General features: G+C 43.9%; 1 protein-coding gene across 6 annotated transcripts in view; it reads right to left on the bottom strand.

Annotated features, from left to right (window-relative positions):
- The window catches only part of NAV1 (neuron navigator 1), a 268747-nt gene that overhangs the window by 220199 nt on the left and 21273 nt on the right, over window positions 1–27275 (bottom strand). The window contains exon 1 of one of the 6 annotated variants that reach the window (XM_081914360.1): window positions 7338–7436. The exons of the other annotated variants lie outside the window; for them this stretch is intronic. The gene's annotated coding sequence lies outside the window, so the exon portion shown is untranslated. Of the gene's footprint in view, window positions 1–7337; window positions 7437–27275 lie in introns of those variants that run through there. 6 annotated transcript variants of the gene reach the window in all.

The following is a 27275-nucleotide window of genomic DNA, read 5'->3' as shown; positions in this document are numbered from 1 at the left end:
CCAAAGTACACAGAGTCCCTGCAGACACTTTGCAACATTTGGCCAGCAGGAACAGGTGGCCCCCTAGGCCAGTGGAAAAGTTGCCTTAGACTGCAAGCACATCATACTTTTAAAGCACATTTCCTCCCAAATAATCCTAGGAACTGTTGCTTGTTAAGGGTACCAGAAACTGTAACTCTGTGAAGGGTAAGCTACAGTTCCCATGATTCAGGGTGGGGAGGGCATGCTCTAAATGTATGGTGTGTGCATAGCCTAAATATCAACGGAGGGAATGTCTGTTACCTTTACTGAGCAGTGGCTCGGTGCAGAGCGAAGGACTGACCCCATGAAATAATTTTGTGACACTGTAGAAGGAAATAAGGTGTCTTCCAAGTTCAACAGCACTATCACCAAATACCCTCAGTCATCTATGCCTGCGATATTATCTACCCTGAATCCCCAGAATACAGCAATTTGCCAATCTAAATACAATTAAACAAACATCAGAAGGAAGTGGTTTCTGTGCTGTCTTCTGTGGCTGTGCTCAGAAAAGGCTGCTAAGTCAGCAATAACCTTCCTCTCTTCCTCTCTCTCTCTCTCTTTCTCTCTGCAGCTGACAAATGTGTTGTGCTTCTCTGGCCCACTTAGCTACTCTGCCAATTATTAGGAGCTGGTCCGGCTTCAGGCCTTGCCAGATGGACAGATGCCAAGGAGCTTGTGCTGCTTCTAATCCCTTTCCCAAGGGGACTGCAAACCTTAGAATGAGATTCAGCTGCCATTACCACAGCAACCGCTAATTCTGTGAATGGAGTTCGGAGCTTTTGTATCCTGTCACAGACCAGCGAATGCAACAGAGCATCCAGGACTTAGGAGTGCAAGGAGAGAGATAAAAGTCCAAGATGGAGCATGGCAGGCCCAGAAGGAAAGTCCATGGAAGGAATGTGACAAAGCAAAAAATAAAATAAAATAATTAAAATTAAAATTTTAAAATGGCCAGGGTCTAGGGGATGGTTTCTTGAAGGCTAGGTGAAAACTCTAAAACATTCATAGAACCCAGGTCAAGGAGGGAAAAAGGGATTAAGAAGCTAATCCAGAACTGAAAGGATCTGGGGAAAGGATCAGATACTGATGGAGCGTCTAAGCAGAAGCTCAGCCATGAAATGTGCTTACAGCATTCCATATGCACTAACACAATGTGTACATCCACTACATTAAAGGCTGGCCACACAAAGGATTTGTTTCAACTGACAAAGCCAGTCAATTAAAAAAATAATAATCCTGTAACCCTCCTGATTGAAGTTGCCCATTTGTGTTGTACTTATCTTGCTATCAAAATGTTAAAGTGTTGGATGAACCTGAATTAGCTGTATGCAAACAGTGATAAGGAAACTTCTCTGTTCTAATTTTAGATCATGTTCTTCTCATTTAAGATCATGTTATCTCACGGAGAGGACGCATGAAGGCAAACCAGTGGTGACAAGATGTGTGAAAGTATAGCTCAAAAATAGGAAGGGCTGATCCCAGGATTGGAAGAACAAGCCCTTAAAAAAATAAATCTGAGTGGGGGGGGGTTGTAGTGCAGAGCTAGGTGGACTTGGCTTGCTGTATCTTTCCCCCCTAGAACCTCAAGATATCCATTGATTGGAAATTGTACAAAAGACATAGACTTAATGTTAAGGAATTCTGAAGCCAGCCAGTGGTTTTCATTTCCAGAACTGAATGGAGCTCACAGTCCTTTGGTGCCCAAATCCTATCTTCCTTCATTTCTGCAATATAACTTAGGGTAGGGAGATCATGTAGTTGCTGCTTTGTAAAACAATTGGGAGTCAGAAGTCCTTGCTAATCTATCACAAATAACCCAGGTATTTGTCTGATCCAGCAGGGTTCTTATTATACCCGTAAATCTAGATCTACACATTGCCTCCACTTGGGTTACAGTATATTGCAGTCTTCTCCCCTGTGAGGCATGTTAGGGTGGGAGTGCTTTGGCCAAGGCCACCCAGGAAGTTTCATGACTGAGTGAGCTTTAATCTCGTTTCTTATGCCACCAAACCCAACACTCTCATAGTGCTGGCTCACAGAGACTTGCATTTAAAAATCTGTTCGGCCTACATCTTTTTGGTGCAAAAGAGTAGGAATGGCTGGCTCTCTCCTGTTAACTCCTTCCACCATCACCTTTTAAGAAGAGGGCAGAAGAGGCACTCAGGCATCGAGAAACAGTCTTCGGAGTGACCCTAATCCCAAGCAAGTCTTCAAGCTTTGCCAGGATTTCTGCCTGGCTTTTGGGGGGAAAAAAACCTTTCTGAGGTTAGGAGCAAACAAATAGCATTTATGAAAGCCACACACATGCAGAGGAGAAATGATGTGTCAAAACTCTCCTCTGCCTTTCAGCCCCCAGCACATTAATATTAGCTTCACATTCAGGCCAAGAGCCCAAACCTTGGCAGGGGATCAAGTCCCGCTCTGATCCAACACTTGGATAAAGCAACTAACAGCCTGGAGTAACGCCATGAGTACTGATGCAATTTCCCTGGTGTAACCAGATGAGGATCTGGCTTGGGCTAGAGTCACTGAACGTGAGCCATGTGTGCAAAGCAGCCACCTCCCTCTCTAGCCTGCTCACACCAGGAAGAATGAATAACCAAGAGGGAGTTGCTGTTATACAACTGACATAAAACTTTTTCTACAAACCTGGGCATGATCAACAGAGAAAGGTACTTTGGGAGGAAAACAATCTTCCAATTGAACCAGAGCCTGGGCAGCAACTTTAATAGCCAAGTTAACAACCCACAGACTCATCACTCTTCAAGGCAGCATCCCAGGGACCAAACTGAGTTCAGGATTTATAAGCCTAAATCCCCCCCCCCCAATTACTGCAGTACAATCAAGCTGCTGGTCATATGTACATTAACTCTGGCTCTGGATTTCACAAGATCATGACTCTCACAAATTCCATGTTCATGAGATGCCTAAGGGAGGCGGGGAATGAGCACAGGCAAATCCTACAAACAGAAAATGGTCTGGTCTCCTTGCTCATTTCCTCGTGCAACAATGACAATCCATGGAAAGGGATGAGCTGAAACCAATATATTTGCAAATTGGAAGTGAGAGGGAAAGGAATGTTATCCACCAGCTGGCTTCTGAGTCATGCCTCACTTACAAAAGTCGTTCTTAGACCCATCATAATTGTGCAATTTACTCCACATCCATCAGCTCAAGATGACTACAAGTCAGAATGAACAGGAAAGACTTCACACGGCATCTGAAAGATCACACTGAGGTCAACATGGTGTATGTGTTTAGAGAGAGAACTCCATTATTTCACCATCACCGCTGAGAAGGTCTCAGGAGGCAGAGGTACCTAGAAATGGGCCTTCAGTTAAGATTTCTGTCAGGCACATTTCTGCAGAGAAAAGCCACCCTTTAGGGAAAAAATTGATTGAAAAGACCACCCTTCAAGTATCCTAGTCCAGGAATGGGGAACATGTGACTCTTCAGATCAGGGGAGTTATAGTCCAACAGCACTTGGAGGGACACAAGGTCCCAGTCCCTGCCCTGGTTCCAAGTTGTTTAGGGTTTTAACAACAAAACTGAGCCCAGAAACAAACTGGTAGCCAGTGCGAACTCTTTCATTATATTCAGGGGTTCTGCTGCTTCATCCCCTCTCAACTACAAAGAAAGGTTGTAGCTCAGTGGTAGAGCATCTGCCTTGCATACAGAAGGTCATGGGCTCAATTCCTGGCATCTCCAGGTAGGGCTGGAAAAGACAACTGTCATTGTAAATGACACTGTGCTAGGTGGACCAAGGTTCTGGGTCACATTCCTATGTACTTAATTTCCAGACTACATGTTTTCTAGTGTTTTTACAGCCTGCCTTGCTGTGGGGGTGTCAGGTAACAACTCCCCCCTTACTCAGCCTAACTGAAAACACTGCAGGCTGGGTCTAATGGGATCATCCTGGCAACAGCTCCCTCCCACAGCTAAGAACCCCACCCTCTGAATTGAAGGACTAGGATGCTGGTGACAATGATCCAGTTTGTTTTTAAAGATCTTCTGCATAGGAGGGAATGGGCAATTGTGTGATCAGTGTGCAGAGAAAGACAGAGCTCAGTGGGAGTGCATACTGGCCTAAAACTGTTCTCCCAGTAATGCTGACGCTTAAAATTGAAGCTAGCTTTGACATAGTGTGTCATCAGAAGCTTTGAGAATCTTCCGCAGAGGCTGTTGAAGCAGCCAGAGCTTTATATTAAAAAGGTGAAAGACTCAGAGGTGACCTGCTAGAAAAGCACTCCTCGATTCTAAGCAAAAAATCCAGCTGCTTTATTTTTAAAGAAGCTCTGGATTCATCGCTGAAAGGACCAAATGCCTGAAAGGATCGAATGCGCGTATGAAGATCTTCACACAATGGGGCAGGAAGCAAACCTGTTGCTTGGCAACGCAGCTCTGAAGGCTTCCAATGGGCCAGAAGCTGATATTAGGCAATGTTCTCTGAGCAAAAGAGAAATAACCAGATTGGAAGAGAGGGTGGCTTTAAAAGATGCTTAGATAAATCCTAGGAGGATGTGTCTATCAGTGGTCACTTGCCACAATGGTGATGCTCTGCCTCTGCTGCTGGAGGCAGAACGCCTCTGAATGCTTGCTGAGAATTGCAAGTGGGAAAGTGATGTTGCACCCAGGTCCTGCTTACAGACTTCCATAGGCATCTTATTGGCAATTGTGAGGAGAACAGGATGCTGGACTAGAGGGGCATTGGGCCTGATCCAACAGGGCTCTTCTTACGTTTAAAGGAATCTGTCCTCAAGAATGAGGAATGGGAAAGGGACGACAACATATTCTGCATGGAGTCTAATAAGGTTTACATAGGAAAAGTAGAAAAAGCACCCCAATACCAGCCCCATCCTTGTTAACCCAGGGCAGGCAATTCCAAATTCTGGGGTAAACTAGACATAAGGAGTATTAGAAGAACAGGAGTCCCCAAAGGCTTAATGTTCTAGGAGAATGGTGTGGCAGCATCCCAGAGGTTCCTTTTGGCATGGTGAGATCAAATATGCAGACCCTCCAATGGGCGAACACCTCTCAGCAATTGTTTTGTGGAAACGGCAGACTAAGTATAGACTTCAGGGCAAATTTCCCATGTCAACACCACTTGGCAAGTGGCTATTCCTTAATTGAGAGATATCTGCAGTTGGAAGTGTGGTTGAAGTTCCTTCAATTCAGGGGCAGGGGTCCCCTGCAGGTGGGCAGCGTGCAGTTGTGCTTATATCCAATGAACAGGCCTCCCACATGCATCTAGCCAGCCAATGTGAGAACAGGGTGCAGGATAAAGTGGGTCATTGGCCTGATCCAGCTAGCTCCTCTTGCGTTTTTATGTTCTCAGGCCTGGTGGCCAAATGCCACCCTCCAGCTTCTCTGTTGCCCCTTGAACATGGCCACAGTAAAGGCAAAATGCTTGAGGACGTGAGAATGTGGTGGGTGGCAGGGCTTAAGCAGTGCAAGTGAGGGACTGTACAGCTCATGACTCTATATATAGGAGCTTGGCTTCATCACATTTATATGGGAGCTTGGCTTGATCTCATTTGAGGCCTCCACCATCACTGCCCTTACAATAAAACACAATATAATAATTAAAAGCTAGAGGTTTGTTCAAACTAGGAATTAAACAATTATGTGAAGTAGTTAGTAAACACATGCACATTTATTTGCTTTGTATAATTTAATCAGAATACTAATTATGCTTTGCCTCGGTGATTAAAAAAAAAATTGGGACAGGAGCACAAAGATATAATGACACAACTAGGCAAGAGCTCAGATGGAAAAGCTGGAATCATCTTTCAGCAGGTACCCCTGTATAAATAAAGTGAAACCCTGTTCAGCACAATGGAGTAACTGCATGCATGTCACCTGGGTGCCCCGAGGAGAGGCATTAGCCCTAGTGCCATCACCTCTCAATAGTATCAATGTAAGTACTGTTTTCATCCTTCTTAACATCAGATCCCTCCTAATCCCCACTCTGTGATTCAGCTCAACACTATCCAAATCCATCTGTACAGAAGCTACCAGAGGGTATAACCACACAAGCTCACACAGCCTTTCTCTCTTGGCTGCACTATTAAAAGGAGATAGAAGGAAGATGGGACCAGGAAAGGCCTGGCAGAGCTATTATTATCACAACTCAGCAAACAAACACGGGATCTCCCCATGATAGCTCAGCTCTCCTCTCTTATTGGTCTTAGCTACTCATCAGTGATCCCATTACGCACTTAACCCTCTTGGCTAAAGCCTGGCCTTGTATCTATTTATTGAGATTACACCTTCAGATTCTCCATCTCAGTTACCAGTGGAGGCCCTAGGTAAATTGGAGATTAAACAGAGGAAATTGATGGCTGAATGGAAGGGGCAGAAGCAAGATGCCATGACTGTGAGGGGTGAATGTGGACTGAATCTAAGAAAACCAATGTTTTGCGGGAGAGAAATATGTAAGTTTCAGGTAAGGCGGGGTGGTAAAACCTGTGATCCTCCAGATCTTGTTGGGTTCCATCAGCCCCAGGCAGCCGAATCAATGCTCAGGGATGATGGGAGCAGCAACGTCCAGAAGGAACACAGGTCCCTCACCTCTTAGTTATGGTGATCCAGCAGATGTGTTCAGTATAAGCTGTGCATGCCTTGGGACTACAGGGACTGGCGGAAGTGAATGCAGAACAAAGTACTGAAACACCAGGTGGAGCCTCAGCTCAAGAGTTAAGAACAGAATGAGCCCATTATGTTAATAAATGGTGCTTCCTGATGGGTGTTTGTTATGGGATGAGTGCTCCTTCTGCATGGACTTATTTTACAGTGTCCACACAACATCAGCGCTATCAATTTTTTGCCCTGTAATCCTGATTTTCCCTTTCTGGTAAAAACAACAACAGCAACAAACCTTGCTTCGCCTCTTGCCACCACCGTGCAAAAAACAAAGAACACAAAACACACAAACAACACCAAGTCGTAATAGCCTCCCACCGGGAGCCGAAAAGGGGCTGCTGTAGCTGCCTGCCCAGATCAGAAGATCCGGCTTTCCAGATTCAGAAGAGCAGGAAAGGACTCGCCTCCTGTCTCTCCTGACCCACCGTTCAGTTGAACTTTGAAACCCCAACGGGGGTGGGGTGGGCGGTGAGCAACCCCCTCCCCGTTCCTCCAGCGCCACGTGGCTCTAGCGCCTAGATTCCACCCCCTGCCCCTTCTCTCCTTTCCCGATGCCGGATCCCTCCCGAAGGAAGCTGGCGGCGCTGGGAAAGGGAAGAAATTAGAAGGAAAGCAGAGGTTGCGTGGAAAACCTGGATTGAGGTTGTAGGAATGGGTGCGCCAGCCAGCCTCACCTCGGTGCGCTCGGTGCCCGCTCGGTGCGTTCGGCGTCACTCCAGGCAGCCTGGCTGACTCTGTGTGTGAGGAGGGGAAGAAACCCGCGACAGCGCCCGGAGGCTGCACCTATTGAGCTGCTGCTGGTGGTTTCACAGCCGCGCTGTGGTTTCCCCCTGCGTTACGCGGAAGCAAAGCACGGTGCTTTTTATCTGGGGGATTTCTTAAGGCAAAAAAACTCCCAGATCCATTGTTAGCCAATGGCTTTATTAGGAGCTACCCAAAGGACCACAAAATGGCACAGAGTAGTGAACAAGCTTTCGAGTTCTCCGGAGTGCTTCAGCTGGCAAGGTGTTCCACGAAAAGCAGAAGAGACATTAATAGATCCAACGAATTTCGGATTCGGACCCCTACCCGTGCTTCGTAGGGAAAATTCGGAGGAACTGAGATTCAGCACTTAAATGGGCTAATGCTTCTTTTCTTATGCGTTGGGGCAATAAATATTCCATTGCTTTTCGCTTGTCCTTCCAGTTTTTGTTGCAGTTCCAGTTTTTGTTGCAGCTAAAAATGTTGGGCGGTGAGAGTTTGGGGAAAGGCTTCTATTTTAAAATAGGCAAGTTATTAAAATGTGTATGCCTGACCCATTCACTCTATTGTAGGACTGCCCTGGAAGACCGTCTGGAAGCTGCCACTAGTGCAAAATTATTTATTATTATTATTATTATTATTATTATTATTATTATTATTATTATTATTTCCATTTCAATACCGCTTTATATTTTTAAGGGGGGAAATCTCAAAGCGGTTTGCAACCTACATTAAAACATCAATTAAAACAATCCAGAATAAAACATCACAGCAGAAAGTCAAATATGAAGTATACATTCAAAGCAACATAATTAACAGGAAACTAAAATATTATCTTAGAGATTTCAAAATAAAACAATACAAATGAGGTCAAGAACACAATGCACATTTTAATGCAAAAAAGTAAACAAAAAGTTATCTGGCTCTGCTTTCCTTTGAACCACATCAGTGAGGTTGAGAGGGGATCTTGTCATCTGGGCCACCCCGGACCTCCATGCACACAGCCCTAGCTTGCTAACACAGAAGTTTGACTTCATCCCTGGAGGCACACTCCATTATTTTGAGACAAACAGAAGCCAACAGAACTCTGATCTCTTTACAGAGGAAGAACGGAATATAATGGAAATTTTGTCTACCACCTTAAGGTCTGGGCACTTATTTTTAAAGAAGCTCTTGAATTTTGAGCCCTGAGGAAGCCTCCAGGAAGCCAAACAAAAGGAACAAACTTGGTGAGACTATGGGAGGCCCTTTATGGCAAATATCCCTGGTGGAAAACTTCCCCAAAATCCACTCTAGGGTTCCCATTGGCCCAAACTGTACAGAAGCAGAAGCCAATGGAGTGATTCTTGGTCGGGTTGCAAGTAGTGGCAAGTTGCATTCAGATTATGCCAGCAATGCCCAGCAGGAGTAAGTAATCGCCTGTACTAATCCCCTGTACTACAGGCTCCTAGCATGATGACAGGACACCAACTACTCTCCCTCTGTGAACCCACAGTGCTTTTGGTGTGATATGCCAAAAAATGCATTTACCCACCAACTTCTGTTTCTCTGGCTCTGTATCTAAATCAACACAGCTATTTGCAGCAAAGTGTCTGTTTCACAGGAGTGGATTTCAATAGGAATGTATCCACTACGCATGTAAGCACACATGAAAGGAAGGAGGGGATTCTACCTTTCTGTATGTTAAAGTGTGTTAGCAACAACTCTAGCAATGGCAACAGCAGCCAGTTATATCATACTTCTGGCTTTCCAACTGATTTATTTTTAAATGTCTGGCCTCTCTTACAAGGACACACATTTACAGTTCCTTGTTTGCAGCCTCTACTTCCCAATTTGCAGCAGACTTGCTGTTATAAACATGCCAATGGATGACCAAGGTCATGTGCGAGGAAATTAAAGGATGAAAACAAGGCTGAAGTCACGCGTGTTGCTATTGCTTTAAGGGAGGAATGGAGAAAGCAGTCTGTGTATGGGTAGGGCTGAGGCCACAGAAGAAGCATGGTAGCATGTGAAAACAGAGTTTGCTAAAGACAGAAGAATAAATAGAGTGATGGAACTAAGAATGAAGAATCCTATCTGCAGCATGCCTAAGCTGGGACACATAGACCTATCTCCATATGCCAGGAATGGCAAAGGAGGCTTTCTAAGTGCTATCAGCTGGCTGTTAAGTAGGATGTCAAGTCAAAGGAATACAGTTGTCACCAAAGTCCATCCCTACAGTAAGAGCAGCACCTCTTTCCCTAGGGTTGTTCCCTGCCTTTCAGGAGGCTCTGGTGTTGGACAGCTCTCCAGTGCCGACGCTCACTGCCAACAAACCTTGCAGTGTATTTTTCAACCAGTTTTTATAAGCACCTCCAGTGGCATTTGGGATCACAAAAGCCACAAGAATACCCTTTGGGCTTCTAGTGCCTTAAGACAACTGCATCCAGATGAGTGTGATGCAGAAGATATGCTGAATATACAGCTGTGGCAATGTAAGGGTCACATTCTCAGTACTTGAGAATACTTCCCTAAGCCCTGATCCAATGTCAGTAGAATGATGTGCTGCTATAGTAATGGCAACTGCCCACCTGCAGCCATTCCTCCAGGCTACATCAGCCAGAGAAGTGAAACAGCGACCCCCACCCACTGCCATCAGGCTGGGTAGGACCAATTGCCTTTTGACTCCTCCTCTCTCAGAATCGTCTCCCATACTGACCATGCCAATTCATCTTTAAGTGGGTTTTATGTAGCATTATGTCAGAGTTGGTGTCTTATTCTGTATATTTGCCTCTTCTCCCTTTTTTGAATTGTATCTGTTAGATTGTAAACCACTGTTTTGAGTGCACTGGATGGAAGATAACAGAGAAATACAGCTAATTACCAAACAAATGTTTTGCCCCTATATATAGCAGATGGGGTGGATTGCCTTCCTGCTGTTCACAATTTTTTATTTTGAAAGCAGGATTCGGTGAGCTGGCTTTGCACAGCAGGGACAGTGTATGGTCAGGAAAGACATTATAATAATAAACTCTAAAGGTTCTTGGAATGACAGAGAAGTGCGGGAGGAGCAGATTGCTTTGATGCTCATCAAACCAGTGCACATGTGTCTGTGTTTAAAGGTAGCGTTGGCTGAGCAGGAAGAATAGTATTTTGTCATGTGAAAAGTGTAGCAGACGCAGTGCTAGAAACTGCCATGCCCCTTTATCAAAAACACACCCTTAAAGGAGGACCTCAGAGCAGTTCATGGCAAATAGCTGAGAAGTTCCATTGTGGGGAGGGAGAGGCAACACACTCCACAGTTGTGCAGAAATGTCTTAAGCCAGTACCTGCAACAGACTTTTCCTGTTGCCTTGCCCTTGAGGCTATGTTCTAAGGCTTGCATCAGTGGAGCTAGGATTTTCTCTCTATGGCGTTGCTGCAGGCTGCCCATGTCAAACACCTGTACTGAATGGACTCTGCACTAAAATGAAGCATTTGAGGCCTTGTTTGTGGAGCCACTGCTTTCTCTCTCTCTCTTTTTGAAACTAATATTTATTTGTTTTTACAAGCGTAGAGTTATAACAATACCAAATGAATATCCACATGTAGAGATTTCTCTGAATCTCTGGACTTCCCCACATCCCCTCCATGGGTCTTATTGTCAACGTTTTCAACTGTATATTATTTCATAATCAATATTTTGTATCTGTCCATATTATCCGTAGTGGTCGCTACATTACAAGTGTTATTAAAATCCTGCCAGTGTTTTCATCTGCTTACAGTGGTCTCCTAAATAAACGATAAAACTTTCCCATTCTTTCTTACAGTTTTTGTCTTCTTGGTTGCAAGGAGTCAGGAGCCACTGCTTTTTAGATCCTTGGTTCTGATTCCAACTCAGCAGCCCACCTCTGGCAAGTCATACTCAGACATTATGCTGTCACAGGAAAACTGGTCCCTTTCATTGGTAAGAAGTGGAAATAGATTGAATCATCTTCTTGTTTACAATAAATAGGAACTGAAGATTCTCATTTCCTAGGGCAGGTCCAGGGGCTGCAAGCTAGTTTTGTTCTCAGTTGTGCCAGCATGGCACGTTCAAGAGTGCTGAGGTAGGGCTGCCATAAATCTGGGATTTTCCAGACATTATCGGGATTTCAAAGGCGCAAGTAGTGACATCTGGGGGTAATTTTCAGAAGGTGGCAGTTTGTCCTGCAGCTTTGGCAAGTATATTTTTGAGGTTAAAAAATAGCTCAACAACTTTTGGGGCGCCCTGGTTTTTACTTTTTGAAACATGGCAACCCTAGCTGAGGCCCCACAAGGAGAAGAGAAGCCAATCCGGACAAAGTAACAGGAAGGAGGACAGCAGATAACCATTTGTTAACTCTCCGGCTGAACAGCCACTGAGTCATTTGCTTATGTCTCCACAGCTGCCATAAGGCTTAACCACAGCATCCGGCCCACAAGAGTTTTCTCAAAGCCTGTAAAGGGAACATAAGCAGTGTATGTTTCCTCTGTTTGAACATATAGCAGGTGCCTTCTTAATGTGCTTGGATTAGGCTCTGTAGGCTCCACAATGAGATAATGGAAAGAGACCTCCCTGCTTCACCGTTTCAGACCTTGGAAATGGGAAAGGCTCAGCAGAGTCTTTGGCAAACATGCAGCATGAAGAGATTAATATGGTTTGGGGAGCTGTTAAAGGCATTAGCTCATGGTGTCTGTTCTTGTGTGCAGGTATACATACGTGCAGTGGGAAAGCCATAAACTAGGCTACGTGGCTACATTTCATTGTATCATATATTATGCTCTTTTGATGGCCATGCACCTGCACAGGAATCTGCATCTGCTAGAACCTTCTCTGGTGATAATACCGCCAAGTGCTGGCTTCAGCAGAAAATTATGAAGTGACTAAGCCGGCAATGCTGTGTGCCTTCTTCAGGAACAACAATACTGTAAGAGGTTCTGGTTAAACAAAACAAATAACTCCTCCAAAGCCCATACAGCTGGATTTGCAGTCCTCTAAAAGTCATTTTTACAGGGAGTGGCATACATATTAACAGAAATATATATTAAAAGTTTTAAACCTCCCATCTGTTATTCTGAAAAATAAGCATACATAGCTGCACACCAGCTGCTGCAACGGTTTTACTGGCATATTTGGAAAGAATTGGTCGCTGTAGCTGTGGGCATTGCATCAAGATAAACAGGCAAAACCATTGGTGTAGGAGTAAGCACAATGAGCAGGAAATGCCATTCATGCATTCCCGAACACAGACCCATTGACATGCTTGCCACATGCCACAATCTACAAGGACTATCCTTGCCAAGAAGAATACAAAGTTGTAGATGAGGCCCACACCCTTTCAGAAAGCCAGCCTCCATGTATAACCAGACTAGACAAGTATATCCGTGCTTTCTGTGTGAGGCAGCCTTTAAAGACAGTTCAGAAGCTTCAACCATTACAAAATGAGACTAGTAGGATGCTAGTAGGGGCTAGATGGCTCCACACATTACACCAATCCTACATTGGTTACCAGTTCATTTTGGAGCTCATAGCTTCAGTGCTGGTCTAGATTTTAAAAACCCTAAACAGTTTTGGGACCAGGGTATTGGAAGAACTACAATGTGAATCTGCCTGGGCTTCCACATCAGCTTGAGAGACCCTGATCTCTGGTCCATGACCAAGGAAGATCAGGTAGACCAGGCATCCCCAAACTCTACCTTCCAGCTGTTTTGGGACAACAATTCCCATCATCTCTGACCACTGGTCCTATTAGCTAGGGATGATGGGAGTTGTAGTCCCAAAACAGCTGGAGGGCTGAGTTTGGGGATGCATGAGATAGACTGTTAGTACAAACACAATTTTTTTTGGGGGGGGGTGTCAATGCCTTGTGTTGTCCCTCTGTTGTTATTTTGTGCCTGCTGTTTAAATTGATTAAAAAAAAAAGTTGCAGGTTGTCTTGTGAGGACTTGCCCTGAAAGAACAAATGATGCTTTCAATAAATAAACAGCAGACTGCTCATGGAGACTGAGAAATAATGAAATGACTAGCCAGTACAGTACAGTAAAGTGGATTAATTGTTAGGTTTAAATGAGTGACAGTCAGGAACAAAGCAACATGAGACTTACTAGGTGGCCTTGGGAAAGTCATTATCTCTCATCATGATCTAACCCAGAAAATGAGGTTTAATGAAATAATGCCAAAGAGTTCTAGAGACTCAAAGGCAGTATGGGAAATGTGAGCTGGAGACTAAAGATTATCTAGGCCCCAAAGTTGACAGAGGGGCAGGATGCAAGAAGAAGGAAATCATGTGTCTTCCCTGTGACCAAATGTGCATGTTGTATCTGCACCAAGAACTCTTCTCCTTTTGCTGCTGGGACGGTTTTCTTTCCTCCATGGTAATGTGTAGAGCTGTCCCCAGTCTACAATTAACCCCTTTAAAATTACATCAACGATGTTAAGAGCCATCCAGAAAACATACTTGAATGCCAAATCCATGCTGAACATGACAGTCATGCAGGGTAATTGCATGTACAAATTACCACTCTTCTCATTGAAATATACTTAAGGACTGGGCCCCATATGCACATCTATTTTGAAGAGAAAGGCTACAATTTGCAAATGTACAACCCACCACTTATCTGTATGTAGGAACCAGCCCCTCAGGAGGGGAAAGGCTGTCACAGAAATATGCCCTAAAGCTGTTAACATTTTCATCCTGCACCTACATACACTGCAGTTACATCCAGTGACATGTGTGAGGTTAAATATAGGGGTGTGCATTGGATTTGGTCTAATCCTGAGTCCTGAGCTAAACTGGGGTGCCTCAGAAGAATTCTGGGTTTGTCAGAGATGAAGTGGAATCTGTATGTGGTGGTCAGTGGGGCTCTTTGTGGCTGCATGGCAACCCAGACCTTTTAAGAAATGCTGCAGACAAGTGTCTACTAAAGGCTCCTAATCTTGCTATAAATGGAATAATGCCAGGGTGGGGTGACGGTGTGGGGAGAGGGTGGAGGGAAAGCTCTGTTGTGACTGACAGGTCAGGCTTGTAATCAGAGTGAATTATTTTACCCAGAAAGCAAATCCATTTTAGTTCTCCCCACAATCAACTTAGCATAAGGTGCTTAGCACAAAAGCTCCTGGACCTATTTGTCTGCAATTTGGCAGATTTCTTATCCAGAGGCACCTCTCTCGTGCCTACAATTTCAGACCAATTGCTCACAAAATGCTTGGGGTGATTAAGTGATTCCTTTTATACACACCCCCTAACTGTAGCAGCTGCTCTTATGAGAAAATCACTTAATCTGTCCTTCTGAAATTTGGTAGTTTGCACGTCCACAGAAGGGCTGATTTTGCCTGTAAATTTCATCCAATTCTGCATCAAAATAAAGAACGTGTAGATATTTACTTTTCTAAACAAGAATTTGAAGTTGCCTAGCACAAAGTCACCTGGGGTTATTTGTCTGTAATTTGGCACGCTTTATTCTCTCTGGAGCAGCTACTATGCCTGAAAATTGTATCCACTTCTTTCAAAGGGAGAAAAATGATAGCTGATTTTGATTTCCCAATAATGAATTGAGAACAAAGACTTGAATGGACCATAAGCTAAATTAGGCAGGCTATGGAGCACCTTGGACTGGGGCAGGCTATTTTCTGAAGCACCAAATCAGAGTCTGAACCCAATCTTGCGGTTGGTGCAAACTGGTCTAGTTGAATGATACTGGGGCAGAAGCAGCAAGAACCAAGTCTGTTTAGTTCAGGGCTTTGCAGCGCGAGATTGAAGGTCCTGATTTCAAAACTGAAGCCAGCTATAAATTCATGGGGTAGTTTTAGACAAGCTACTATCTCTCAGCTACAACAACATCTGGAAGGCTCTAGGATCCTCATCCTTGGTTTGGAACATTGCTCTGCAACTGATGGTTGAGGACCCACTCATGAGTCATGGCCTGATCCAAGGTGGGTCATGACAGGAGCACTACCACCATGCCTCAGTCAGTTTTATTGCACATAGCCAAAGGCCATTGTTTTTGCTTTATACACAGATAGAGCTGGGTTGACCAGATTTCCACCTTTACAGGCAGCAAATTTCAGAATGGCTTTTGCTGATGTAAAGGCTTGCAATTCTGCATGACCATCATGAAGAAATATGGTAAAGGATTAAGAAATGGGTCCCAAATGCATGTTTGGATTAAAAGTGGGTCCTGGGTCTGAAAAGGTTGAAGATTCCTGGTCTAGAGGATAGGTTTATAAGGAGTACTGTGATAAGGTATGTGAAGTATTTGGGGCTATTTGGGGAAAGCATGATAAAAATATTTAAAAAGAATTAGATGCCCGATACAATTTTTCCACTGGCCCATCTTGCATATTTATATTACGGTGCCCTCCACCCTGCTGTACAGCACCATACAGAGTGATGGTGCTACATAAACATCCACAACCACTTTCCAGTCAGTCATGAACTGCATTCATAGAACTACAAATTTGTATTCCCCTCCCCGGCCCCAATTATTCTACCTGAGGCCTGATATGCACATGCAAATACTGTGTTTTAATACTTAGTTGGAAGCAGCCCAGACTGGCTGGGGCAACCCAGTCAAGTGGATGAAATATAAAGAAAATTATTATTATTATTATTATTATTATTATTATTATTATTATTATTATTATTATTATTACTATTATTCCCATGAGTGTAACTACTTAGATCTTGAATGTATGGAGGTGTATTATATGGCAGGAGGTTTGTGTGAGCAGCTTGTGATTCCAGTGATTTATTTAAAAATCAACCTATCGTATCACGCCTTCTTTTTCTGATTTATGGTCACATTGCTGAATTTGCTACACATGACACAGTTACTCACACGAAATGGCCATCATTTGATCCTGGTTTTAAGGGGCTACCCGTGCAGCATGTCATGTGAATCAACACAGAGAGGAAAGGCTCTGAGGTTGCCGCCTTAGTTGAGATTAGAGCTGAAACAAATACTTGTGATGAATTTGCCATCTCTTGCATTTGAACCCCAGGCACAAATCTGTGATCCACGTGCCGCCTCTGCTGAATCAGGCACTTTGGCACTTTGCTGCTTTTCAGCCCAGCATTTGCCAGTTCAGCTAGTGATTTGTTACTCGGCATTCATCAAGGGTTACCGGCTAACCAATCAATGACTTATCTAAAATCAAAGAGAGCCACTCACAGAATGAACAAAGAAGTGAATGGATAATGAATAACAAAGGAGAAGCCTGTGAAGATGAATCAGCAACATACAACTGAATGCTCAACATCTGTTTTTGCAAAGCTGAGTGGGTATTATGAACTGGACCACAAATGCTTTTTATCTGCTTGTTCAAACTCTGAAAGTCTGGTGAATGCAAAGCTTTCTCTGAATAGTCATTTCGTTCCCCCTATGCTCAAACAGAATGCAACCTCATTAACCCAGACAGCCTGTGGGGGCATCCAAAACTATTCAGGTGATCATAGCACAGATAAGCCAGTGTGCTACGTAAATTCAATTCTCATAACAAAGAGGGTGGGGAGGATTATAAGGTAGACTTCTTGAAACATAGGATGTCTAACAGTCATACCATATATGTCTGTCTCACTCTCTGTTTCCCCCTTTTCCTTCTTTCCTCCTTCTCCTTGCTCTCTCCCAGGCTGTTACCTTCACTTAAAGGAATACAAAATTATGGAAATGTCACAGGGATGACCCATTTTAAATCTCTGAATGACCCAGTTGAAGGCCAGTGCTGTGCATCCTGCAAAACTATTTCTGTATCGTGCATCCAAATCTGTATGCATGGTTTGAATTTGTATTTGCAAGAGATTGAAAAATGACCTCTCTCACTTTCACAACCCAGCCAGCTCAAGAAACCTTCTCAAGAAAACCTCAGGAGCCGTCTTAATAGGTAACAACGCTGTGGTTTTGTTGCAATCCCAAGGTTAAGGTTTGCACATTTCAGCGCTGGCTCCTTTGCTCCAAAGTTGTCTCTAGGTAGATTTATGCTAATACACCCCAAATGTGCAGTATTCATTTATCACAACAAGGAAGCTTTTCCCAGTGGCTGACTTAATAAACACAGCTGCAACATTGTGTCTACAAAGCCACACATGTCTGGTTATATCCAGATGTATCTTTGGAACTGAATAAAAGCACTTGATTAGTGTTTGCCAATTGCAATACAGGTGGGTTACAACCAGCAGGATGCACAGAGTTCTCAAAACTGCCCTATTTACCATGGTCATACTTTTTATAATATTGCCCAGTGGCGTAGCGTGGGTGGTCAGCACCCGGGGCAAGGCAAGTAATTTGTGCCCCCTAACCCGTGGATTTGCGCCCCCTAACCCTAACCCCCAGATGTTGTGCCCGGTGCGGCCCCCCCGCACCCCCCACGCTACGCCACTGATATTGCCTACCAGGCTGCATTCTCTACATGGTTTGCAGCATGTTGAAAGCAATAGAACCATAAAACCTTTAACAATTATAGATAGATGATAGATAGATATAGATAGATAGATAGATGATAGATAGATGATAGATAGATGATAGATTAGATAGATGGATGGATGGATAGATAGATAGATAGATAGATAGATAGATAGATGATAGATAGATAGATAGAGATAGCCCACAGGGACAACGTTCATACAAGATCCAACACAATGAAATGACACTTAAAAGGCAATTAAAAAGCCAAGGAGAACAGAAATGACTTCGCAATAGCATAGGCTCTGGGGAGAGCATTATTCCAACATAAAACATCCCCTTCTTCCTGCACTAGGTAGGACATCCTGGAGAAAAGTCTAGATGGGAATAAATGGGAGAAGGTGTTTCTTGAACTGCACTGGTTCTATGCCATTCAGGGCTCTAATGGTTAAAACCAGTACAGTATTTTGAATAGACTCAGAACATACAGTAGAGGCAGAATATTTCAGCATTCTCGGTGTAGGAATAATAGTGGTGCACTGATAAATTTGAGACTGCAAGAGCTTATCAAACATCCCCCATAGCTGTGACCCCACTATGACTATAGAAACAAGGCTTGTTGGAGTAGCAAGGAAATACAGAATAGTGTACACAGAGAATATGGCGGCATGTACCTCTGACTTTGAATAAGCCCCAAGAAACAAGACAGAATAAAACACACACACACACACATATATAGGATGGTAGTTGATGGGTAGCAGCCTCTGTTTTCTAGGCCTTTAATGCGTTATTCTGGCTCTTATGAGGTTATTGTATAGTAACATTTTACATAGTCCAATGGTTGTTAAATAATTAATAAAATGAGTATTTATTTAGGCTTGTAGGTCACCCCTCATTTTATCCTCCCTTCCAAAAAGACAACAACCCCTGTTCCAGGGTTTATGGGGAGGTGTTGGAGACATCATGGGCGCTCTGCAGTCTGGATTATTGTAATGTGCTCTATGTGGCTCTGTTCTTGAAGACAGCCTGGAAATTACAGCTGGTGCAAAATTCTGCAGCTCATCTCCTACCTGGAGGAAGTCACAGAGAGCAAATTTATGCAGAAGGGGGGTATGCACCAGTTTTGTTTGTACCCCAAATTACAAGGCAATTTTGTCTGCAGATTGGAAAGGATCCAGTGCCCCTAAATTTCATCCACTTTGGCCACAAAGAGGGAAGCTTCTAGTCCTTTTTTAGATTTCCCATTATAACGAATGAGGAACAAAGATCTTCATTTTATACAGAGCAGCTTGAAACCCAAAGCACAGTTTGAAGCAGAAAGAGCACAGAAATATTTGAGGCACTGCAGATCCCTAGACCATGGGTAGGCAAACTAAGGCCTAGGGGCTGAATCCGGCCCAATCTCCTTCTAAATCCAGCCCACGAACAGTCTGGGAATCAACGTGTTTTTACATGAGTAGACTATATCCTTTTATTTAAAATGTGTCTCTGGGTTATTTGTGGGGCATAGGAATTCGTTCATCCCCCCCCCCCCAAATATAGTCTGGCCCCCCACAAGGTCTGAGGGACAGTGGACTGGCCCCCTGCTGAAAATGTTTGCTGACCCCTGCCCTAGACTAATTGCCTCTCTGGTGATAGATTCTGCAATATTTTAATACTGATTATTATTGCTATTTTATTAGCCCTTTAAAGTCACTTGTTTGCTTTTGTTTTTACTGTGTGTATTGTTGCGGTTACTTTGGGGCTCATTTTTGTAAGTCACCCTGGAGTAATCTGTTTTAGAAAAGCAACTAATAAGCAAGGAAGGCTACAATCCTATGCACACTTTCCTTCAAGTAAGCTCCAGTGACCACAGTGGGACTTGGTTCTGGGTAAGCATGCATAGGACTATTTCATATGCAAGTAAATAAAACAAGCACCCATCCCATCAGCAGTGAATGAGGAATTGGCTTTTCTTTTGCTCAGTCTGAGTGCAACATGAAAAGCCACAGAATCAGTTTTTAGAGTCTGAAGACTTAGGAGTGATGGCAATGTTTGTGCATTTTAAGGGCAGCAAAAGGCACCATTAAATCATCTCTGACTCTCTTAAAATCTTACATCTATTGTCAACCTAGCTACTTTCAGGTTTCTGATATATAAGGCCTTGAGTGCGAAGTCTTGCTGAAAGTCTGGTCTACTTTTAAAGTAGCAAAAATAACTGCTGTGGTCAAACTCAAACGCGGACAAACAACTGATAGGGACACAAAGTGCAGGCAACAGATCATCTCTGAAGAGGAACGGAAACAGACACCAGAAGTTGCTGAATCAGATTAGAACAGTGTGGTTAACACGTAAGTGCAGCAAACTACCATTATGTAAAAGAGAAACTAGCAGGCTATTATAGGCCCTATTTGATAGATAACATGTAATGGAAATATAATGGAAGATTGCTGAAAGGATGTTTTTAAGAATCCCATATTCATAAACACAAAGCAAATATCTAGGGACCCAGAAATCTGGATCTATTGCTGTGAAACGATGAATATATACTATGCGGACACCTTTTATCTCACCACTAATGGCAAGCAGCCTACACACTATGAGGAATGGCCTTCAGGTCGAAGAAGTGGAGCTAGCTGGTGGGCAGATCTAAGTGTCCTTTTATTTTAGAAATTGAGCACTAAATACATTAAGTCCTTCGGAGCCACTTCAGGAATTATTTTTAGAAGTTAAGGGTGTGTAACAAGGCCAGCATTAAGGCATGACAAGGAAAGCATCCACCTGCAGTCTCACATTTCAAAGTTCAAATTGACCCAGATGGATCAATAATACTCCCCTCCTTTTCTTTTGGTAGGGTATCCTATCAGATTAGCCCTTCTCCAAAGTGAAGGAAAGTTTGCAACAGAGAAGAGGGAAGGTTGGCCAATATCACAGTTCTAAGCTCTACTGTAGGGAGAGCCAATGTGGCGAACTGGACTACAACTCCCATCATCCCTTATCATTGACCACACCAGCTGAAGCTATGGGAGCTGGATTTCAAAATGTCTGGATGGCATCACATTGGCTACCACTGCTCTAAGGATGGCTTCTCACAACTTAGGTACATCACCTAGAGGAGTCTGCACGCCTAGCCTAGCTGCCCAGAGCAGTGAAGCAGCAGGCCAGGAGGGCATGCTCCTAGCTACTCCAAGCCAGAGTGGAGAGGCATGATTTGTGCACCAGCCTGCATGCTACGATAACCAGATAAAAAAACAGGAGAGGGCTTTGGCACCTGTAATATCTGTGTCATATTAAGCTACACTAATGAAAGTGCAAACGCCCTGTCTTCTTTTTCACCTGGCAACTCTGCCTCCATCATAGTTGGGGTATGGTGAGCATTTAAAGCAGCCCTGTTCATACAGCTCTTGCCTATCTGAATCCATGCAAATCCTGCTCAGAGGGTTATTCCAGCTAGAGCTATTGGTATCCATGGAGGTAATGATATCAAACCACAGTTGCCAAGCAGCAAGTCCACAATGGAACCAGCAATAAAGCAGAGAAGGGACAGAGCATGGACTTGCCTAAGAGCCTGCCCAGCAAAAAGCTTAGCTCAGAAGGCAACCCTGGAAAACCGGGTGCCCTCCAGACACTGGGCACTGCCTCTCTCACCAGCCCCAGGCAACAGTATTATGTTGGCTGAGGCTGATGGGAATTGTGATCCACAACATCTACAATCCACCAGGTTGACGAAGATAAATGTACTTTTCTTTAGATCCCACATGTTCAGGCACACACAGGAAGCCAGTCACAAGCAACTTCCGAAGGTCTATCATGGCACTTCTAATGTCAGGCTTGTTTCCAGTCTTCTGGTAATACTTGCATCTTTCCCCTGGACAGTTTTCAATGTTTCCATGTTCTTTTAATAATGCAGGCACTAAGAGTGGAAAGGAGGCACAACAGCGACTGCAATTCTTAAACCACGTAAATCAGAATTCTTGGACTGGAGCCAGTTTCATCCCATGGAATACACTAAGACTTGTCTGTTGCTGCTGTGCAAATGGGCTCTTGCACTGTCATTGCAGGAAGAAGAAGAGCAGCAGCACCCTAGGCAAAGCCGTAAGATCTTGGCCCCACCAGCCACTGACATTTCTGCAAAGTCTTTCTGTTCCTTGTTAACTGGAAACATTGTGCAATGCTGCCTGACTGCTGGGTAGGAACAGCAACTAGCAACAGTGATCCTGACTGATCAATTGATTTATTTTGCATACCCTCCAATGCAACATGGGGGGAAACCAAGATGCAATCTTCCAGGGATGCACGCCCACGTGAGTCACGTGACCCTCACAAGACTGCAGCCTTGAAAAAAGCACTTTTAAGGGCACTTTTTAGTTGCAAACTAAAGCAAAAGGCCTGGTTAGCCGGTGGTGCTGAAGTCCCTCTGCTTGAGGCCCTGGAGATATACTGTCAGCCAGAGAAGATGATCCTAGACCTCTGGCCTGGCATATTCGGCTTCCTGTGTTCCTCTCAGAAATCCCTGAGGCCCCACAAGGTGTGGATCTGCTTTGAAGACCCTCATTTTACCAAAGGGTAGAAAGAAGAGTATATACAAATTGGTCTCTCCCGCCCCCTGCTCTGCAGCATCCGTGCCAGTAGAGCGCAACTCCTCCTCCCGTTTCCTCTCCCTTCTTACATTTCCAAAGTGGTGATCCATCATTTTAAAGCCATTAATGCCAGCCCCTCGTTGCTCCCTCTGGCTGAAATGCAGCGTTCCCTGCTCAAATTAACTTTGTGGCCTTCAGCTTGGGTTGGTGCTGTGCATGCATGCATGCCTGAAGGATAAAGGCTTCAATGAGCTGTGGACAGATTGTAAGGCACCGGGGGGGGGGGGCTTGCAGAAAGGGAGCCTTTGGACGATGAAGACCAAGGCCAGAAGAAAAGCAACAGCAAATGGAAATCAGACTTTCCAGTGGGCTGCTGAATACTTTGATAAGAAAAGGTCAGAGATTCAGAGTGTCATAGGTTTTACCAAGCAAGGAATGGAGGCTTCTCAAAGTGTCTCTTGAGGAAGCCGAGACCCTGGGGACAGTGAAGGGGGAGAGGAAGAAATGTTCTAAATTATTGCTTCTTCCTGAGCAGAGAGAGAGACCTCAGCCTTGCACCAGCCTCCCTTTTAATCCAAGATGACACATCCTGGCAGTCTTGATAAAGGTCTCACCAAGGCCTGAAGAAGACCAATTATGGAAGAGTCAGGCACAGGGGCCTTTGTCCTCAGCGGCTAGAGAAGGAAGTCAAAAGGAGGTCAACATGGACGCTGAAAGGGGAGTCGAAAAGCTCTGGGGTTGATTAAAAAAAATCCCCAAACCACAGTGATAGGGGTTAGAATAACGTTGTCCCATATTCTGCAGGCTCTCATCTACCTGACGTGCATGTCCTGCACTTAACACATGCCAGGCAAATCAAATACATTTTCACAATGCTGCTTTTCATAGAGAGACATAATAATAATAATAAACCTTTATTGTCACTACACCACCTGTGTGCAGTGAAATTAAACGAGCCCCCCCCCATACACTCAGTCTTGTTTGCACTCTGTGTGCTTGTTGGAAGTCAATTACACCACTATTTTTTTTCCATTCAGCAGCCCAACAGCCCACGGATTAAGACTGTTCTTTAACCTGTTGGTGCGGCTGACTATACTTCTGTATCTCCTGCCTGAAGGTAGGAGATTAAAGAAGTGCTGGCCAGGATGTGAGTCATCCTTAAGAATTTTCTTTGCTCTCCCGAGGCAGCGGTCTCCTGCGATGTCATCTAGCAAACTCCGAGGACAGCCCATGATGTCATGTGCTGTATTCGCCACCCTCTGTAGGGACTTCCTGTCCGTGGCTGCAGTGATGCCCTGCCTTCACCCATATGGTAAAGTCTATATTTTGAGACTTTACCAGGCAACAGCCACACAGCTTTGATGAGCATCTTCAAACAACTGGAACTTTGCTTTGGGTTTGGTTTTTGGGTGGTTGGTGGGGGGGATTGATTCTCAAGACGCTGAACTCTGCCACCAGTGTAAGTTATCTGTCATTGTGGAATGCAGCGCTGGTAATAAGAACAGACACTAAGGCAACAAGCCTCCCAATGTTACTAAACTCTAACAAAACCAGCTAACATGACCAATGATCAGCAATGATGGTGTTCAACCGTGTTCAACACTGAAATTAATAAAAGTGCCTATTTTAGGCTCATTTATTTCAATGGGTGTACTCTGAGTAGAGGTTTGCTGGATACAACCCTTAACTTTTCAAAACTGCACCAATTTTAACCAAATCCTGTACTATGATTCCTGACATCAAGGAGCAGGTTTTCATCTATGTTTGGATACAACTGGACACCATTTTGAAATAAGATGGCGGACTAAACCTTTTAAAATTGAATTGATTTTTAAACATATTTTTATTCTTAGAATTCCTGAGCAATGCCAGGTACAAGGTTGCTAGGAATTACATGATTTGCCTGGTATACAGATCCTGTTCGTAGTTAGCAAGCGGGGTATATAATTTTGAACAAGATGCTGAAGAATCGTGTGGGATCAGGACTAGCTACTTCTTTCTGAACCGCCAGTAAGATCACTACTCAAATGTCATTTTTCAGTTCTGGAATCTATGCATTATAAAGCAGAGCCAGGAGAGACATTTCAGAGAAAATCCAGACAATCAATTCAGGTGCCAACCCCCGCCCCACAACCTGTTGCAAAGTGCTGAATGTGCTTAATCTGCTTTACTTTATGGAGCAGGAAATCTAAAGGTGATTTAATGAGGAGCTGTACAAATTTGCTGGGTAGAGAGAGTCATAGGTATCAATGCTACAATAAGGGTCACTGTGCTCCTAGGCAACCCAAGATACAGCTGATACATCAAGGTATTTTGACCTTGCAGACAGAGACTAAGCAAGAGGCAATAGGAGGGAGTCAACATCAGCAACATTCAGACAGGAAGGAAACTCTCACTTTTCGATTGATGTTGACATTTGAAAGTTGAAATGACCTACCAGACGACAGAGGAATTTGCTAGCAGCATTGAAGAAGAGGCTTACTCTAGCACTTTGATTTGGGTTTTGGTAGAATTAGTCCTGTTGAATTGAGTAGATTAATTAATTTATAAAGGCTGCTCAAGGCATTCAAGGGCAAAGTTGGTCCATGCTTTGGGATACATATGGTGAAGAGGGTTAGGGATCAGCAAGAGAAAGGAACCTCCTACTGGCTTTGCTTTAGAAGGGTTATCACAACAAGGAAGGCACACTGCCTGCTAGCTCCTGTCCTGCAAGTAACAGTGACCATCTCCCTCTGAGATTAACACGTTTTCTGGGATGCCTTGGAAAAATTGCATAATGGGCAAGGGACCACAGTTCAGTGAGAAGAGCAAATTATTTGCATGCTTGTATGAAGAAAGTCCTGAGCTCAGTTCCTGGCATCTCCAGGGAAAGGGGATCAGGTGCAGTGGTGCAGCCAAGGCTGGACCTGTGGGTCAAAGCCCCATAGCGCAGCCCTCAAAATGAACACCCAGATGTATAAAAATCTTCCCTACTACTTGCCAGGAGTAAGTTACAAGCTAAGCCTGAGAGAATTAATTCAGGATTGGTTTGACTGTGTTCATATATGCGCAGAGCGAGACTGCAATGTAAGATGGCTCTAAAACTCTCTTTTCCTGAGGAAATCTGAAAGCATAGCAGGCCATGTTCTCAGAAAAACACAGTGGACGTTTTATGAGGACATGTGAATTATTAAAGGATAAGAAGTAGATCAAGCATAACTGACCTGGTGTGTGCATGCTTGGTGACATTTACAAGCCCTTCTGTCAATATTTTGTTTGCTATATTGCATGCAGTTTTATAAGCAGGGTTTGGTTGGTTGTTTGTTTAAAAAAACAGAATAACCAAGCAGCTTAAATATATTTTTCATAAAGAAAAAAGAAATTAAACTGAAAAAGCAACCTCCAGACTGTTTCAGAACCACTCTGCCTCCAAATCGGTTGCATCCTAAGTGTCAGGAAATGCTGAGCTTCCCTGAACCTTAAATAGATATATTTGGAAATTGACATGCAACTAAGGGCTCCTCCAGACTGGTGCTTTATTCGGCAATGTTTGTTTGACACAATAATAACACATTTGTAGTGTGCTGCTTCCCCCAATGCTATCACAACTATTGCTGTCCAGAGGGGCTGTAGCAGAATAAAAGCAGGACACACACAAAAAGCCTAGAACATTTGTGGTCTGAAACATTACGGGATTTCAGCAGTCACATGATTTTCACTGATTGGAAATAAAGCAGTATGACCATCTGAAAACTTGCAGGTGCAAAAAGCATTTAAATATAGAATCATGTGGGACCACCCAAATGGCAATGGGAGCACAAATAATCATGAGTGCACAACTGAAAGGAAGTCTGGAGAGGCCAGGAATATTATCCAATTTAATTAGTAATTTGTTTAACAAAATTATATACCACTGGATTGGAACCAAACCTCTAAGAGGTTTATAAGAGATATCCAAATCCATTCAAAAAACCATTTAAAAACAAGTAATTAGAAGTATTTAAAAATAATTAAAATGAGCAGCAAACTAAAAAGAGAGTAAAACATGTCAATATCTACATGTTCCGATAGGCTTGCCTAAGCTAAAAAAATTTAAGCAGATGCTGAAAGAATTCAGCAAAGGCACCTGCCTTATTTCATTAGACAGGGAATTCCAAAGTATAATTGCTGCCCCACTGAAAGAATGGTTTGTTACAAGCTTAGAGAAAGTATCGTGTTGCATGTGCCCTTCTGCAGATCAAAGTAGCTGAGTGGGCACTTTTGGGGTAAGGGGATCACGCAAGCAAACTGGTCCCAAGCTGTTAAGGGATTTATATACCAACAGCAAAACCTTGGCCTATTAAACCAATTGGCAAGCTGTGCAGTTCTCTGAGCAGAGGTGTTATATGCTGAGAGGTCTCATTTCTGTCAGCAACCGTGCTGCAGACATCTGCACTAACTACAGATTCTGGATCAACTGCAAGGAAAGCACCACAAAGAGTGCTTTGCAAGAATCCAGTCTGGAAGTCACCAGTGCCTGAACTACTGTGGTCAGTCTCTCCCAGTCCAGGAACAATTGTAGCTCTCATACCAGGCATAGATGGCAAAAGGCGCTTCCACACCAGTGACAGAGCAGAGGGTCCAGAAGTCCCCTCAGACTGCCTGCCTGCCTGCCTCTTCAGGGAAGTGCAACCCCTTCTTGGGGACACAACTCACCTGACCAATTTCTCAGACACAGGAACAGCTTGCTCACAGTGCCTCTGTCTCGCCCAGATTCAAGATCAGCTAACTATGTTGGCAACGCAGTTAAAGGGTGTTTGCATTCCTGACTTTTAGGAAAGCTTTTGCTGAGTGCATAAACGACCACCAGAAGAATCGAAAGCTCACAAGTCCTGGCGTTTGAAAACAGAAGGCTCCCTCACACAGATGCTTCATTACTGCAGTTCAGAGAGAGACTTGTCCTGAAGGGGATTTATT

Source organism: Podarcis melisellensis, assembly GCF_964234715.1.
Source record: "Podarcis melisellensis genome assembly, chromosome: 6".
NCBI classification, from domain to species: domain Eukaryota; kingdom Metazoa; phylum Chordata; class Lepidosauria; order Squamata; family Lacertidae; genus Podarcis; species Podarcis melisellensis.
Note: the sequence above shows the minus strand (reverse complement) of the source record. Positions and strands in the feature narration are given on the sequence as shown.